The sequence below is a fragment of the Haemaphysalis longicornis genome, unplaced genomic scaffold, assembly GCF_048455015.1.
Source record: "Haemaphysalis longicornis isolate Haplotype H1 unplaced genomic scaffold, Haemaphysalis longicornis Haplotype H1 scaffold_13, whole genome shotgun sequence".
NCBI lineage: Eukaryota > Metazoa > Arthropoda > Arachnida > Ixodida > Ixodidae > Haemaphysalis > Haemaphysalis longicornis.
Window position 1 is genome coordinate 47,316,897 of NW_027526233.1, and position 15,335 is coordinate 47,332,231.

General features: G+C 50.3%; 7 non-coding genes across 7 annotated transcripts; all 7 read left to right on the forward strand.

Annotated features, from left to right (window-relative positions):
• Window positions 1–2,889: 2,889 nt before the first annotated feature.
• On the forward strand, window positions 2,890–2,962 carry Trnan-guu (transfer RNA asparagine (anticodon GUU)). Its single transcript has one exon. It is a non-coding gene; the product is annotated as a tRNA-Asn (tRNA).
• Window positions 2,963–7,529: 4,567 nt separating this feature from the next.
• On the forward strand, window positions 7,530–7,602 carry Trnan-guu (transfer RNA asparagine (anticodon GUU)). Its single transcript has one exon. It is a non-coding gene; the product is annotated as a tRNA-Asn (tRNA).
• Window positions 7,603–8,457: 855 nt separating this feature from the next.
• Window positions 8,458–8,530, forward strand: Trnak-uuu (transfer RNA lysine (anticodon UUU)). The gene has a single exon. It is a non-coding gene; the product is annotated as a tRNA-Lys (tRNA).
• Window positions 8,531–8,919: 389 nt separating this feature from the next.
• On the forward strand, window positions 8,920–8,992 carry Trnaa-ggc (transfer RNA alanine (anticodon GGC)). The gene has a single exon. It is a non-coding gene; the product is annotated as a tRNA-Ala (tRNA).
• Window positions 8,993–10,301: 1,309 nt separating this feature from the next.
• Trnan-guu (transfer RNA asparagine (anticodon GUU)) lies at window positions 10,302–10,378 on the forward strand. Its single transcript has one exon. It is a non-coding gene; the product is annotated as a tRNA-Asn (tRNA).
• Window positions 10,379–11,233: 855 nt separating this feature from the next.
• Window positions 11,234–11,306, forward strand: Trnan-guu (transfer RNA asparagine (anticodon GUU)). The gene has a single exon. It is a non-coding gene; the product is annotated as a tRNA-Asn (tRNA).
• A 1,787-nt stretch (window positions 11,307–13,093) lies between these two features.
• Window positions 13,094–13,166, forward strand: Trnaa-ggc (transfer RNA alanine (anticodon GGC)). The gene has a single exon. It is a non-coding gene; the product is annotated as a tRNA-Ala (tRNA).
• The last annotated feature ends 2,169 nt before the right edge of the window (window positions 13,167–15,335 follow it).

The following is a 15,335-nucleotide window of genomic DNA, read 5'->3' on the forward strand; positions in this document are numbered from 1 at the left end:
AGCAGCGCCTTGACGTCTCTTTGAGCAGGATCACCAACCGCTTAACCGCTGCCCCTCCGACCCTTCACTGCGGTTGTTCCGAAGGAAGGATGGCGTCCTCTATCGCTGCAATGTCCGCCGGGATGGTCCTGATCTGCTTCCTGTAGTACCTGAGCACCTTCGTACAGATGTACTGCGGCAGCTCCACGACCTTCCAACAGCTGGTCATCTAGGTGTTTCCCGGACCTATGACCACGTGCGACGCCGTTTCTTCTGGCCGGGGCTCTACCGCTCGGTTCACCGCTACGTCGGCGCCTGTGACATGTGCCAACGCAGTAAAGTGCCTCCCACGCTACCCGCCGGACTTCTTCAGCTGCTCGATATACCTATTGAGCCATTCTTCCGAGTTGATTTAGATCTCCTCGGTCTGTTTCCCCGGTCTGCGAACGGCAACAAGTGGATTGCCGTGGCCACCGATTATGCGACACGATCCGCAATCACGCGAGCTCTTCCAACCAGCTGCGCAACTGATCTAGCCGATTTCCTCCTGCCCGACGTCATCTTACACCACGGTGCTTCTCGGTAACTCCTGACAGACCGCGGACGATATTTCCTTTCCCGAGTAGTCGACGACATCCTCCGCACATGCGCAACCGTTCAAAAGGTTAGTACCGCCTACCACCCTCAAACCAACGGCCTCACAGAGCGCCTTAACCGGACTTTAACAGATATGCTGTCAATGTAGGTTTCTGACGACCATGGTGATTGGGACATTGCCTTGCCTTACATAACGTTTGCCTACAATTCGTCGCGCCTTGATACTGCCGGATTCTCTCCCTTCTACCTACTATTCGGCCGAGAGCCGACGTTGCCACTCGACACTCTATTTCAACACCCTCTGCCACCTTCCGTATATGCACAAGACGCCATGGCCCGCGCTGACTTGGCCCGCAACATTGCTCGCGTCAGGCTCGCTTCGTCCCAGCGCTCTCAAAAGGATCGCTACGACTGCCGCCACAGCACCCGCCACTTTGCACCTGGATCCCTAGTGCTGCTCTGGTGTCCTGCACACCGTGTAGGGGGTTCGGAAAAGCTTCTAGCCAGGTACTACGGCCCCTACCGTGTCGTACGCCAAGTGACGGATGTGAATTACGAAATCACCCCACTGGTTCGTCAGACTCATCCCGCTCTCCACAAACAGACGTCGTCCACGTCGCGCGTCTTGAGCCATACGGCTCGGAACCTACAGCTTTACAATGACAAGCACCGAGACAGCGCTCATACCACCGGGGGGTTGTGTTACGGGGCATTAATTAGATTCCCCACAAATAGGACGGCATTCATGTACTGTGCTAGCGGGCATCATCATCAAGAAGAGAGATGAAGAGGACCCTGACGGCGAAGCGCGTTCGCTTTCTGGCTTACGCGGTGCTCTCTTCCATCGTGGTTTGTTATGACTAGAATCTGAATGTGTATCGTAAATACACCACTGTAAACACAGCTTTACCTCGCATCAATGAATATATATATATAGACAGAAATTCAGGGTTGGCAGTCAAGAAAACCTCGGAAGCAAAGGGTAAATAATTTGTTATTGTTTTTTTTTCTTTCTTTTCGACTCAAAAAATTCTTCATCTCTTTTTATGAACCACCACAACCTCCCCTTTGCTTTCCGAGGTTTTCTTGACTGCCAACCCTTAATTTCTGTCTTATTTTCACGGAACCCCTCAATTCCCATTTTCTGATTCGCTACATGCTTAGCGAGGGCCTCTGTTCTGGCAGTCTTGGTGTCAAAGGGAGCTTAAGAGGGTTCAACGCTGGTCGACCACTCTCGACATGTTGTAGACACTCGAGTCGCGGCCCGGGGATTAAAAAAAAGGTCCCCTTCACCCCGAGTAGTTCGAGTGGCACTGGCTACCACCCCCAAGTGCAGAAAACCAAAATACCTAACATAAATACCCAAGAAAGTGCTGGGGAAACAGCCCCGCCGGTAGCGTAGTGGTTATCGCACCAGACCGGTATTCTAGAGGTCGTGAGTTCGAATCCCACCCGGCGGGCATTTTTTCACCACTGTCTTTCTGACTAAAAAAATTTTTCATCTCTTTCTATGACCCACCACAACCTCCCCTTTGCTTTCCGAGGTTTTCTTGACCGCCAACACTTATTTGTGTCTTATTTTCACGGAGCTCCTCATTTCCGATTTTCTGATTCGCTACATGCTTAGCGAGGGCGTCTGTTCTGGCAGTCTTGGTACCAAAGGGAGCTAAGAGGGTTCAACGCTGGTCGACCCTCTCGACATGTCGTAGACACTCGAGTCACGGCCCGGGGATTAAAAAGAAGGTCCCCTTCACCCCGAGTAGTCTGAGTGGCACTGGCAACCACCCCCAAGTGCAGAAAACCAAAATACCTTAACATAAATACCCGAGAAAGTGCTGGGGAAACAGCCCCGCCGGTAGCGTAGTGGTTATCGCACCAGACCGGTATTCTAGAGGTCGTGGGTTCGGATCCCACCCGGCGGGCATTTCTTCACCACTGCCTTTTCGACTAAAAAATTTTTCATCTCTTTCTATGACCCACCACAACCTCCCCTTTGCTTTCCGAGGTTTTCTTGACTGCCAACCCTTAATTTCTGTCTTATTTTCATGGAGCCCATCATTTCCCATTTTCTGATTCGCTACATGCTTAGCGAGGGCCTCTGTTCTGGCAATCTTGGTGTCAAAGGGAACTTAAGAGGGTTCGACGCTGGTCGACCACTCTCGACATGTCGTAGACACTCGAGTCACGGCCCGGGGATTAAAAAGAAGGTCCCCTTCACCCCGAGTAGTCCGAGTGGCACTGGCTACCACCCCCAAGTGCAGAAAACAAAAATACCTTAACATAAATACCCGAGAAAGTGTTGGGGAAACAGCCCCGCTGGTAGCGTAGTGGTTATCGCACCAGACCGTTATTCTGGAGGTCGTGGGTTCGGATCCCACCCGGAGGGCATTTTTTCACCACTTTCTTTACGACTCAAAAAATTCTTCATCTCTTTCTATGACCCACCACAACCTCCCCTTTGCTTTGCGAGGTTTTCTTGACTGCCAACTCTTAATTTCTGTCTTATTTTCACGGAGCCCCTCATTTCCCATTTTCTGATTCGCTACATGCTTAGCGAGGGCTTCTGTTCTGGCAGTCTTGGTGCCAAAGGGAGCTTAAGAGGGTTCGACGCTGGTCGACCACTCTCGACATGTCGTAGACACTCGAGTCACGGCCCGGGGAATAAAAAGAAGGTCCCCTTCACCCCGAGTAGTCCGAGTGGCACTGGCTACCACACCCAAGTGCAGAAAACAAAAATACCTTAACATAAATACCCGAGAAAGTGCTGGGAAAACAGCCCCGCCGTAAGCGTAGTGGTTATCACACCAGACCGGTATTCTGGAGGTCGTGGATTCGGATCCCACCCGGCGGGCATTTTTTCACCACTTTCTTTTCGACTAAAAAAATTCTTCATCTCTTTCTACGACGCACCACAACCTCCCCTTTGCTTTCCGAGGTTTTCTTGACTGCCAACTCTTAATTTCTGCCTTATTTTCACGGAGCCCCTCGTTTCCCATTTTCTGATTCGCTACATGCTTAGCGAGGGCCTCTGTTCTGGCAGTCTTGGTGCCAAAGGGAGCTTAAGAGGGTTCAACGCTGGTCGACCCTCTCGACATGTCGTAGCCACTCGAGTCGCGGCCGGGGATTAAAAAGAAGGTCCCCTTCACCCCGAGTAGTCCGAGTGGCACTGGCTACCACCCGTAAGTGCAGAAAACAAAATTACCTTAACATAAATACCTGAGAAAGTGCTGGGGAAACAGGCCCGCCGGTAGCGTAGTGGTTATCGCACCAGACCGGTATTCTAGAGGTCATGGGTTCGGATCCCACCCGGCGGGCATTTTTTCACCACTGTCTTTTCGACTCAAGAAATTCTTCATCTCTTTCTATGACCCCCCCACAACCTCCCCTTTGCTTTCCGAGGTTTTCTTGACTGCCAACCCTTAATTTCTGTCTTATTTTCATGGAGCCCCTCATTTCACATTTTCTGATTCGCTACATGCTTAGCGAGGGCCTCTGTTCTGGCAATCTTGGTGTCAAAGGGACCTTAAGAGGGTTCGACGCTGGTCGACCACTCTCGACATGTCCTAGACACTCGAGTCACGGCCCGGGGATTAAAAAGAAGGTCCCCTTCACCCCGAGTAGTCCGAGTGGCACTGGCTACACCCCCCAAGTGCAGAAAACAAAAATTCCTTAACATAAATACCCGAGACAGTGCTGGGAAAACAGCCCCGCCGGTAGCGTAGTGGTTATCTCACCAGACCGGTATTCCGGAGGTCGTGGATTAGGATCCCAGCCGGCGGGCATTTTTTCACCACTTTCTTTTCGACTAAAAAAATTCTTCATCTCTTTCTACGACCCACCACAACCTCCCCTTTGCTTTCCGAGGTTTTCTTGACTGCCAACCCTTATTTCTGTTTTATTTTCACGTAGCCCCTCATTTCCCATTTTCTGATTCGCTATATGCTTAGCGAGGGCCTCTGTTCTGGCAATCTTGGTGCCAAAGGGAGCTTAAGAGGGTTCGACGCTGGTCGACCACTCTCGACATGTCGTAGACACTCGAGTCACGGCCCGGGGAATAAAAAGAAGGTCCCCTTCACCCCGAGTAGTCCGAGTGGCACTGGCTACCACACCCAAGTGCAGAAAACAAAAATACCTTAACATAAATACCCGAGAAAGTGCTGGGGAAACAGGCCCGCCGGTAGCGTAGTGGTTATCGCACCAGACCGGTATTCTGGAGGTCGTGGATTCGGATCCCACCCGGCGGGCATTTTTTCACCACTTTCTTTTCGACTAAAAAAATTCTTCATCTCTTTCTACGACCCACCACAACCTCCCCTTTGCTTTCCGAGGTTTTCTTGACTGCCAACCCTTATTTCTGTTTTATTTTCACGTAGCCCCTCATTTCCCATTTTCTGATTCGCTACATGCTTAGCGAGGGCCTCTGTTCTGGCAGTCTTGGTGTCAAAGGGAGCTGAAGAGGGTTCCACGCTGGTCGACCACTCTCGACATGTCGTAGACACTCGAGTCACGGCCCGGGGATTAAAAAGAAGGTCCCCTTCACCCCGAGTAGTCCGAGTGGTACTGGCTACCACCCCCAAGTGCAGAAAACAAAAATACCTTAACATAAATACCCGAGAAAGTGCTGGGGAAACAGCCCCGCTGGTAGCGTAGTGGTTATCGCACCAGATCGTTATTCTGGAGATCGTGGGTTCGGATACCACCCGGAGGGCATTTTTTCACCACTTTTTTTACGACTCAAAAAATTCTTCATCTCTTTCTATGACCCACCACAACCTCCCCTTTGCTTTCCGAGGTTTTCTTGACTGCCAACTCTTAATTTCTGTCTTATTTTCACGGAGCCCCTCATTTCCCATTTTATGATTCGCTACATGCTTAGCGAGGGCCTCTGTTCTGGCAGTCTTGGTGCCAAAGGCAGCTTAAGAGGGTTCAACGCTGGTCGACCCTATCGACATGTCGTAGACACTCGAGTCACGGCCCGGGGATTAAGAAAAAGGTCCCCTTCACCCCGAGTAGTCCGAGTGGCACTGGCTACCACCCCCAAGTGCAGAAAACAAAAATACCTTAACATAAATACCCGAGAAAGTGCTGGGGAAACAGCCCCGCTGGTAGAGTAGTGGTTATCGCACCAGACCATTATTCTGGAGGTCGTGGGGTCGGATCCCACCCGGAGGGCATTTTTTCACCACTTTCTTTACGACTAAAAAATTTTTCATCCCTTTCTATGACCCACCACAACCTCCCCTTTGCTTTTCGACGTTTTCTTGACTGCCAACCCTTATTTCTGTCTTATTTTCACGGAGCCCCCCATTTTCTATTTTCTGATTCGCTACATGCTTAGCGAGGGCCTCGGTTCTGGCAGTCTTGGTGCCAAAGGGAGCTTAAGAGGGTTCAACGCTGGTCGACCCTCTCGACATGTCGTAGCCACTCGAGTCACGGCCGGGGAATAAAAAGAAGGTCCCCTTCACCCCGAGTAATCCGAGTGGTACTGGCTACCACCCGCAAGTGCAGAAAACAAAATTACCTTAACATAAATACCGGAGAAAGTGCTGGGGAAACAGGCCCGCCGGTAGCGTAGTGGTTATCGCACCAGACCGGTATTCTAGAGGTCATGGGTTCGGATCCCACCCGGCGGGCATTTTTTCACCACGGTCTTTTCGACTCAAGAAATTCTTCATCTCTTTCTATGACCCCCCACAACCTCCCCTTTGCTTTCCGAGGTTTTCTTGACTGCCAACCCTTAATTTCTGTCTTATTTTCATGGAGCCCCTCATTTCACATTTTCTGATTCGCTACATGCTTAGCGAGGGCCTCTGTTCTGGCAATCTTGGCGTCAAAGGGAGCTTAAGAGGGTTCGACGCTGGTCGACCACTCTCGACATGTAGTAGACACTCGAGTCACGGCCCGGGGATTAAAAAGAAGGTCCCCTTCACCCCGAGTAGTCCGAGTGACACTGGCTACCACCCCCAAGTGCAGAAAACCAAAATATCTTAGTATAAATACCCGAGAAAGTGGTGGGGTAACAGCCCTGCCCTAGCGTAGTGGTTATCACACCAGACCGTTATTCTGGAGGTCGTGGGTTCGGATCCCACCCGGAGGGCATTTTTTCACCACTTTCATTTCGACTAAAAAAATTCTTTATCTGTTTCTATGACCCTTCACAACTACCCCTTTGCTTTCCGATGTTTTCTTGACTGCCAACCCTTTACTTTTGTCTTATTTTCACGGAGCCCCTCATTTCCCATTTTCTGATTCGCTGCAGGCTTAGCGAGGTTCTCTGTTCTGGCAGTCTTGGTGCCAAAGGGAGCTTAAGAGGGTTCAATGCTGGTCGACCACTCTCGACATGTCGTAGACACTCGAGTCACGGCCCGGGTATTAAAAAGAAGGTCCCCTTCACCCCGAGTAGTCCGAGTGGCACTGGCTACCACCCCCAAGTACAGAAAACAAAAATACCTTAACATAAATTCCCGAGAAAGTGCTGGGGAAACAGCCCCGCCAGTAGCGTAGTGGTTATCGCACCAGACCGGTATTCTGGAGGTCGTGGGTTCGGATCCAACCCGGCGGGCATTTTTTCACCACTGTTTTTTCGACTCAAAAAATACTTCATCTCTTTCTATAACCCACCCGAACCTCCTCTTTGCTTTCCCAGGTTTTCTTGACTGCCAACCCTTATTTCTGTCTTATTTTCACGTAGCCCCTCATTTCCCATTTTCTGATTCGCTACATGCTTTGCGAGGGCCTCTGTTCTGGCAGTCTTGGTGCCAAAGGGAGCTTAAGAGGGTTCACGCTGGTCGACCCTCTCGACATGTCGTAGACACTCGAGTCACGGCCCGGGGATTAAAAAGAAGGTCCCCTTGACCCCGAGTAGTCCGAGTGACACAGGCTACCACCCCCCCCCGTGTAGAAAACCAAAATACCTTAATATAAATACCCGAGAAAGTGGTGGGGTAACAGCCCCGCCGGTAGCGTAGTGGTTATCGCACCAGACCGTTATTCTGGAGGTCGTGGGTTCGGATCCCACCCGGAGAGCTTTTTTTCACCACTTTCTTTACGACTCAAAAAATTCTTCATCTCTTTCTATGACCCACCACAACCTCCCCTTTGCTCTCCGAGGTTTTCTTGACTGCCAACTCTTAATTTCTGTCTAATTTTCACGGAGCCCCTCATTTCCCATTTTCTCATTCGCTATATGCTTAGCGAGGGCCTCTGTTCTGGCAGTCTTGGTGCCAAAGGGAGCTTAAGAGGGTTCAACGCTGGTCGACTATTCTCGACGTGTCGTAGACACTCGACTCACAACACGGGGATTAAAAAGAAGGTACCCTTCACCCCGAGTAGTCCGAGTGGCACTGGCTACCACCCCCAAGTGCAGAAAACAAAAATACCTTAACATAAATTCCCCAGAAAGTGCTGGGGAAACAGCCCCGCCGGTAGCGTAGTGGTTATTGCCCGAGACCGGTATTCTGCAGGTCGTGCGTTCGGATTCCGCCCGGCGGGCACTTTTTCACCACTTTCTTTTGGACTCAAAAAATTCTTCATCTCTTTCTGCGACCCACCACAACCTCCCCTTTGCTTTCCGAGGTTTTTTTGACTGCCAACCCTTATTTCTGTTTTATTTTCACGTAGCCCCTCATTTCCCATTTTCTGATTCGCTACATGCTTAGCGAGGGCCTCTGTTCTGGCAGTCTTGGTGCCAAAGGAAGCTTAAGAGGGTTCAACGCTGGTCGACCCTATCGACATGTCGTAGACACTCGAGTCATGGCCTGGGGATTAAAAAAAAGGTCCCCTTCACCCCGAGTAGTCCGAGTGGCACTGGCTACCACCCCCAAGTGCAGAAAACAAAAATACCTTAACATAAATACCCGAGAAAGTGCTGGGGAAACAGGCCCGCCGGTAGCGTAGTGGTTATCGCACCAGACCTTTACTCTAGAGGTCATGGGTTCGGATCCCACCCGGCGGGCATTTTTTCACCGTCTTTTCGACTCAAGAAATTCTTCATCTCTTTCTATGACCCCCCAAAACCTCCCCTTTGCTTTCCGAGGTTTTCTTGACTGCCAACCCTTAATTTCTGTCTTATTTTCATGGAGCCCCTCATTTCACATTTTCTGATTCGCTACATGCTTAGCGAGGGCCTCTGTTCTGGCAGTCTTGGTGTTAAAGGGAGCTGAAGAGGGTTCGACGCTGGTCGACCACTCTCGACATGTCGTAGACACTCCAGTCACGCCCCGGGGATTAAAAAGAAGGTCCCCTTCACCCCGAGTATTCCGAGTGGCACTGGCTACCACCCCCAAGTGCAGAAAACAAAAATACCTTAACATAAATACCCGAGAAAGTGCTGGGGAAACAGCCCCGCCGGTGGCGTAGTGGTTATCGCACCAGACCGGCATTCTGGAGGTCGTGGGTTGGGATCCCACCCAGCGGGCATTTTTTCACCACTTTCTTTTCGACTAAAAAAATTCTTCATCTCTTTCTATGACCCACCACAACCTCCCCTTTGCATTCCGAGGTTTTCTTGACTGCCAACTCTTAATTTCTGTCTTATTTTCACGGAGCCCCTCATTTCCCATTTTCTGATTGGCTACATGCTTAGCGAGGGCTTCTGTTCTGGCAGTCTTGGTGCCAAAGGGAGCTTAAGAGGGTTCAACGCTGGTCGACCCTCTCCACATGTTGTAGACACTCGAGTCACGGCCCGGGGATTAAAAAGAAGGTCCCCTTCACCCCGAGTAGTCCGAGTGGCACTGGCTGCCACCCCCAAGTGCAGAAAACCAAAATACCTTAACATAAATACCCGAGGAAGTGCTGGGAAAACAGCCCCGCCGTTAGCGTAGTGGTTATCGCACCAGACCGGTATTCTGGAGAACGTGGGTTCGTATCCTATCCGGAGAGCATTTTTTCACCACTTTCTTTACGACTCAAAAAATTCTTCATCTCTTTCTATGACCCACCACAACCTCCCCTTTGCTTTCCGAGGTTTTCTTGACTGCCAACTCTTAATTTCTGTCTTATTTTCACGGAGGCCCTCATTTCCCATTTTCTGATTCGCTACATGCTTAGCGAGGGCCTCTGTTCTGGCAGTCTTAGTGAAAGAGAGCTTAAGAGGGTTCACGCTGGTCGACCCTCTCGACATGTCGTAGACACTCGAGCCGCGGCCCGGAGATTAAAAAGAAGGTCCCCGCACCCCGAGTAGTCCGAGTGACACAGGCTACCACCCCCCCGTGTAGAAAACCAAAATACCTTAATATAAATACCCGAGAAAGTGGTGGGGTAACAGCCCCGCCGGTAGCGTAGTGGTTATGGCACCAGACTTGTATTCTAGAGGTCGTGGGTTCGGATCCCACCCGTCGGGCATTTTCTCACCACTGTCTTTTCGACTCAAAAAATACTTCATCTCTTTCTATGACCCACCCGAACCTCCTCTTTGCTTTCCCAGGTTTTCTTGAGTGCCAACCCTTATTTCTGTCTTATTTTCACGTAGCCCCTCATTTCCCATTTTCTGATTCGCTTCATGCTTTGCGAGGGCCTCTGTTCTGGCAGTCTTGGCGCCAAAGGGAGCTTAAGGGGGTTCACGCTGGTCGACCCTCTCGACATGTCGTAGACACTCGAGTCAGGGCCAGGGGATTAAAAAGAAGGTCCCCTTCACTCCGAGTAGTCCGAGTGAAACTGGCTACCACCCCAAGTGCAGAAAACCAAAATATCTTAGTATAAATACCCGAGAAAGTGGTGGGGTAACAGCCCTGCCCTAGCGTAGTGGTTATCGCACCAGACCGTTATTCTGGAGGTCGTGGGTTCGGATCCCACCCGGAGGGCATTTTTTCACCACTTTCATTTCGACTAAAAAAATTCTTTATCTGTTTCTATGACCCTTCACAACCTCCCCTTTGCTTTCCGATGTTTTCTTGACTGCCAACCCTTTACTTTTGTCTTATTTTCACGGAGCCCCTCATTTCCCATTTTCTGATTCGCTGCAGGCTTAGCCAGGTTCTCTGTTCTGGCAGTCTTGGTGCCAAAGGGAGCTTAAGAGGGTTCAATGCTGGTCGACCACTCTCGACATGTCGTAGACACTCGAGTCACGGCCCGGGTATTAAAAAGAAGGTCCCCTTCACCCCGAGTAGTCCGAGTGGCACTGGCTACCACCCCCAAGTACAGAAAACAAAAATACCTTAACATAAATTCCCGAGAAAGTGCTGGGGAAACAGCCCCGCCAGTAGCGTAGTGGTTATCGCACCAGACCGGTATTCTGGAGGTCGTGGGTTCGGATCCCACCCGGCGGGCATTTTTTGACCACTGTCTTTTCGACTCAAAAAATACTTCATCTCTTTCTATGACCCACCCGAACCTCCTCTTTGCTTTCCCAGGTTTTCTTGACTGCCAACCCTTATTTCTGTCTTATTTTCACGTAGCCCCTCATTTCCCATTTTCTGATTCGCTACATGCTTTGCGAGGGCCTCTGTTCTGGCAGTCTTGGTGCCAAAGGGAGCTTAAGAGGGTTCACGCTGGTCGACCCTCTCGACATGTCGTAGACACTCGAGTCACGGCCCGGGGATTAAAAAGAAGGTCCCCTTGACCCCGAGAAGTCCGAGTGACACAGGCTACCACCCCCCCCTCGTGTAGAAAACCAAAATACCTTAATATAAATACCCGAGAAAGTGGTGTGGTAACAGCCCCGCCGGTAGCGTAGTGGTTATCGCACCAGACCGTTATTCTGGAGGTCGTGGGTTCGGATCCCACCCGGCAGCTTTTTTTCACCACTTTCTTTACGACTCAAAAAATTCTTCATCTCTTTCTATGACTCACCACAACCTCCCCTTTGCTCTCCGAGGTTTTCTTGACTGCCAACTCTTAATTTCTGTCTAATTTTCACGGAGCCCCTCATTTCCCATTTTCTCATTCGCTATATGCTTAGCGAGGGCCTCTGTTCTGGCAGTCTTGGTGCCAAAGGGAGCTTAAGAGGGTTCAACGCTGGTCGACTATTCTCGACGTGTCGTAGACACTCGACTCACAACACGGGGATTAAAAAGAAGGTCCCCTTCACCCCGAGTAGTCCGAGTGGCACTGGCTACCACCCCCAAGTGCAGAAAACAAAAATACCTTAACATAAATTCCCGAGAAAGTGCTGGGGAAACAGCCCCGCCAGTAGCGTAGTGGTTATCTTACGAGACCGGTATTCTGGAGGTCGTGGGTTCGGATACCACCCGGCGGGCATTTTTTCACCACTTTCATTTCTACTAAAAAAATTCTTTATCTCTTTCTATGACCCACCACAACCTCCCCTTTGCTTTCCAATGTTTTCTTGACTGCCATCCATTAACTTTTGTCTTATTTTCACGGAGCCCCTCATTTCCCATTTTCTGATTCGCTGCAGGCTTAGCGAGGGCCTCTGTTCTGGCAGTCTTGGTGCCAAAGGGAGCTTAAGAGGGTTCAATGCTGGTCGACCACTCTCGACATGTCGTAGACACTAGAGTCACGGCCCGGGTATTAAAAAGAAGGTCCTCTTTACCCCGAGTAGTCCGAGTGGCACTGGCTACCACCCCCAAGTGCAGAAAACAAAAATAGCTTAACATAAATACCCGAGAAAGTGCAGAGGAAACAGCCCCGCCGGTAGCGTAGTGGTTATCGCCCGAGACCGGTATTCTGCAGGTCGTGGGTTCGGATTCCGCCCGGCGGGCACTTTTTCACCACTTTCTTTTGGACTAAAAAAATTCTTCATCTCTTTCTATGACCCACCACAACCTCCCCTTTGCTTTCCGAGGTTTTGTTGACTGCCAACCATTAATTTTTGCCTTATTTTCACGCAGCAGCTCATTTCCCATTTTCATATTCGCTACATGCCTAGCGAGGGCCTCTTTTCTGGCAGTCTTGGTGCCTAAGGGAGCTTAAGAGGGTTCAACGTTGGTCGACCACTCTCGACATGTCGTAGACTCTCGAGTCACGGCCCGGGTTATAAAAAGAAGGTCTTCTTCACCCCGAGTAGTCCGAGTGGCACTGGCTACCACCCCCAAGTGCAGAAAACAAAAATACCTTAACATAAATACCTGAGAAAGTTCTGGGGAAACAGCCCCGCCGGTAGCGTAGTGGGTATCACACCAGACCGGTATTCTAGAGGTCATGGGTTCGGATCCCACCCGGCGGGCATTTTTTCACCACTGTCTTTTCGACTCAAGAAATTCTTCATCTCTTTCTATGACCCCCCCACAACCTCCCCTTTGCTTTCCGAGGTTTTCTTGACTGCCAACCCTTAATTTCTGTCTTATTTTCATGGAGCCCCTCATTTCACATTTTCTGATTCGCTACATGCTTAGCGAGGGCCTCTGTTCTGGCAGTCTTGGTGTCAAAGGGAGCTGAAGAGGGTTCGACGCTGGTCGACCACTCTCGACATGTCGTAGACACTCCAGTCACGCCCCGGGGATTAAAAAGAAGGTCCCCTTCACCCCGAGTATTCCGAGTGGCACTGGCTACCACCCCCAAGTGCAGAAAACAAAAATACCTTAACATAAATACCCGAGAAAGTGCTGGGGAAACAGCCCCGCCGGTGGCGTAGTGGTTATCGCACCAGACCGGCATTCTGGAGGTCGTGGGTTGGGATCCCACCCAGCGGGCATTTTTTCACCACTTTCTTTTCGACTAAAAAAATTCTTCATCTCTTTTTATGACCCACCACAACCTCCCCTTTGCATTCCGAGGTTTTCTTGACTGCCAACTCTTAATTTCTGTCTTATTTTCACGGAGCCCCTCATTTCCCATTTTCTGATTCGCTACATGCTTAGCGAGGGCCTCTGTTCTGGCAGTCTTGGTGCCAAAGGGAGCTTAAGAGGGTTCAACGCTGGTCGACCCTCTCCACATGTTGTAGACACTCGAGTCACGGCCCGGGGATTAAAAAGAAGGTCCCCTTCACCCCGAGTAGTCCGAGTGGCAATGGCTGCCACCCCCAAGTGCAGAAAACCAAAATACCTTAACATAAATACCCGAGGAAGTGCTGGGGAAACAGCCCCGCCGTTAGCGTAGTGGTTATCGCACCAGACCGGTATTCTGGAGAACGTGGGTTCGTATCCTATCCGGAGAGCATTTTTTCACCACTTTCTTTACGACTCAAAAAATTCTTCATCTCTTTCTATGACCCACCACAACCTCCCCTTTGCTTTCCGAGGTTTTCTTGACTGCCAACTCTTAATTTCTGTCTTATTTTCACGGAGGCCCTCATTTCCCATTTTCTGATTCGCTACATGCTTAGCGAGGGCCTCTGTTCGGGCAGTCTTGGTGAAAGAGAGCTTAAGAGGGTTCACGCTGGTCGACCCTCTCGACATGTCGTAGACACTCCAGTCACGCCCCGGAGATTAAAAAGAAGGTCCCCTCACCCCGAGTAGTCCGAGTGACACAGGCTACCACCCCCCCGTGTAGAAAACCAAAATACCTTAATATAAATACCCGAGAAAGTGGTGGGGTAACAGCCCCGCCGGTAGCGTAGTGGTTATGGCACCAGACTTGTATTCTAGAGGTCGTGGGTTCGGAGCCCACCCCGGCGGGCATTTTCTCACCACTGTCTTTTCGACTCAAAAAATACTTCATCTCTTTCTATAACCCACCCGAACCTCCTCTTTGCTTTCCCAGGTTTTCTTGACTGCCAACCCTTATTTCTGTCTTATTTTCACGTAGCCCCTCATTTCCCATTTTCTCATTCGCTATATGCTTAGCGAGGGCCTCTGTTCTGGCAGTCTTGGTGCCAAAGGGAGCTTAAGAGGGTTCAACGCTGGTCGACTATTGTCGACGTGTCGTAGACACTCGACTCACAACACGGGGATTAAAAAGAAGGTCCCCTTCACCCCGAGTAGTCCGAGTGGCAGTGGCTACCACCCCCAAGTGCAGAAAACAAAAATACCTTAACATAAATTCCCGAGAAAGTGCTGGGGAAACAGCCCCGCCAGTAGCGTAGTGGTTATCTTACGAGACCGGTATTCTGGAGGTCGTGGGTTCGGATACCACCCGGCGGGCATTTTTTCACCACTTTCATTTCTACTAAAAAAATTCTTTATCTCTTTCTATGACCCACCACAACCTCCCCTTTGCTTTCCGAGGTTTTCTTGACTTGAAACCCTTAATTTCTGTCTTATTTAAACGGAGCCCCTCATTTCCCTTTTTCTGATTCGCTACATGCTTAGCGAGGGCTTCTGTTCTGGCAGTCTTGGTGTCAAAGGGAGCTTAAGTGGGTTCGACGCTGGTCGAGCATTCTCGACATGTCGTAGACACTCGAGTCACGGCCCGGGTAATAAAAAGAAGGTCCTCTTCACCCCGAGTAGTCCGAGTGGCACTGGCTACCACCCCCAAGTGCAGAAAACAAAAATAGCTTAACATAAATACCCGAGAAAGTGCTGAGGAAACAGCCCCGCAGGTAGCGTAGTGGTTATCGCCCGAGAACGGTATTCTGCAGGTCGTGTGTTCGGATCCCGCCCGGCGGGCACTTTTTCACCACTTTCTTTTGGACTCAAAAAATTCTTCATCTCTTTCTATGACCCACCACAACCTCCCCTTTGTTTTGCGAGGTTTTGTTGACTGCCAACCCTTAATTTTTGCCTTATTTTCACGCAGCAGCTCATTTCCCATTTTCTGATTCGCTACATGCCTAGCGAGGGCCTCTTTTCTGGCAGTCTTGGTGCCTAAGGGAGCTTAAGAGGGTTCATCGTTGGTCGACCACTCTCGACATGTCGTAGACTCTCGAGTCACGGCCCGGGTATTAAAAAGAAGGTCTTCTTCACCCCGAGTAGTCCGAGTGG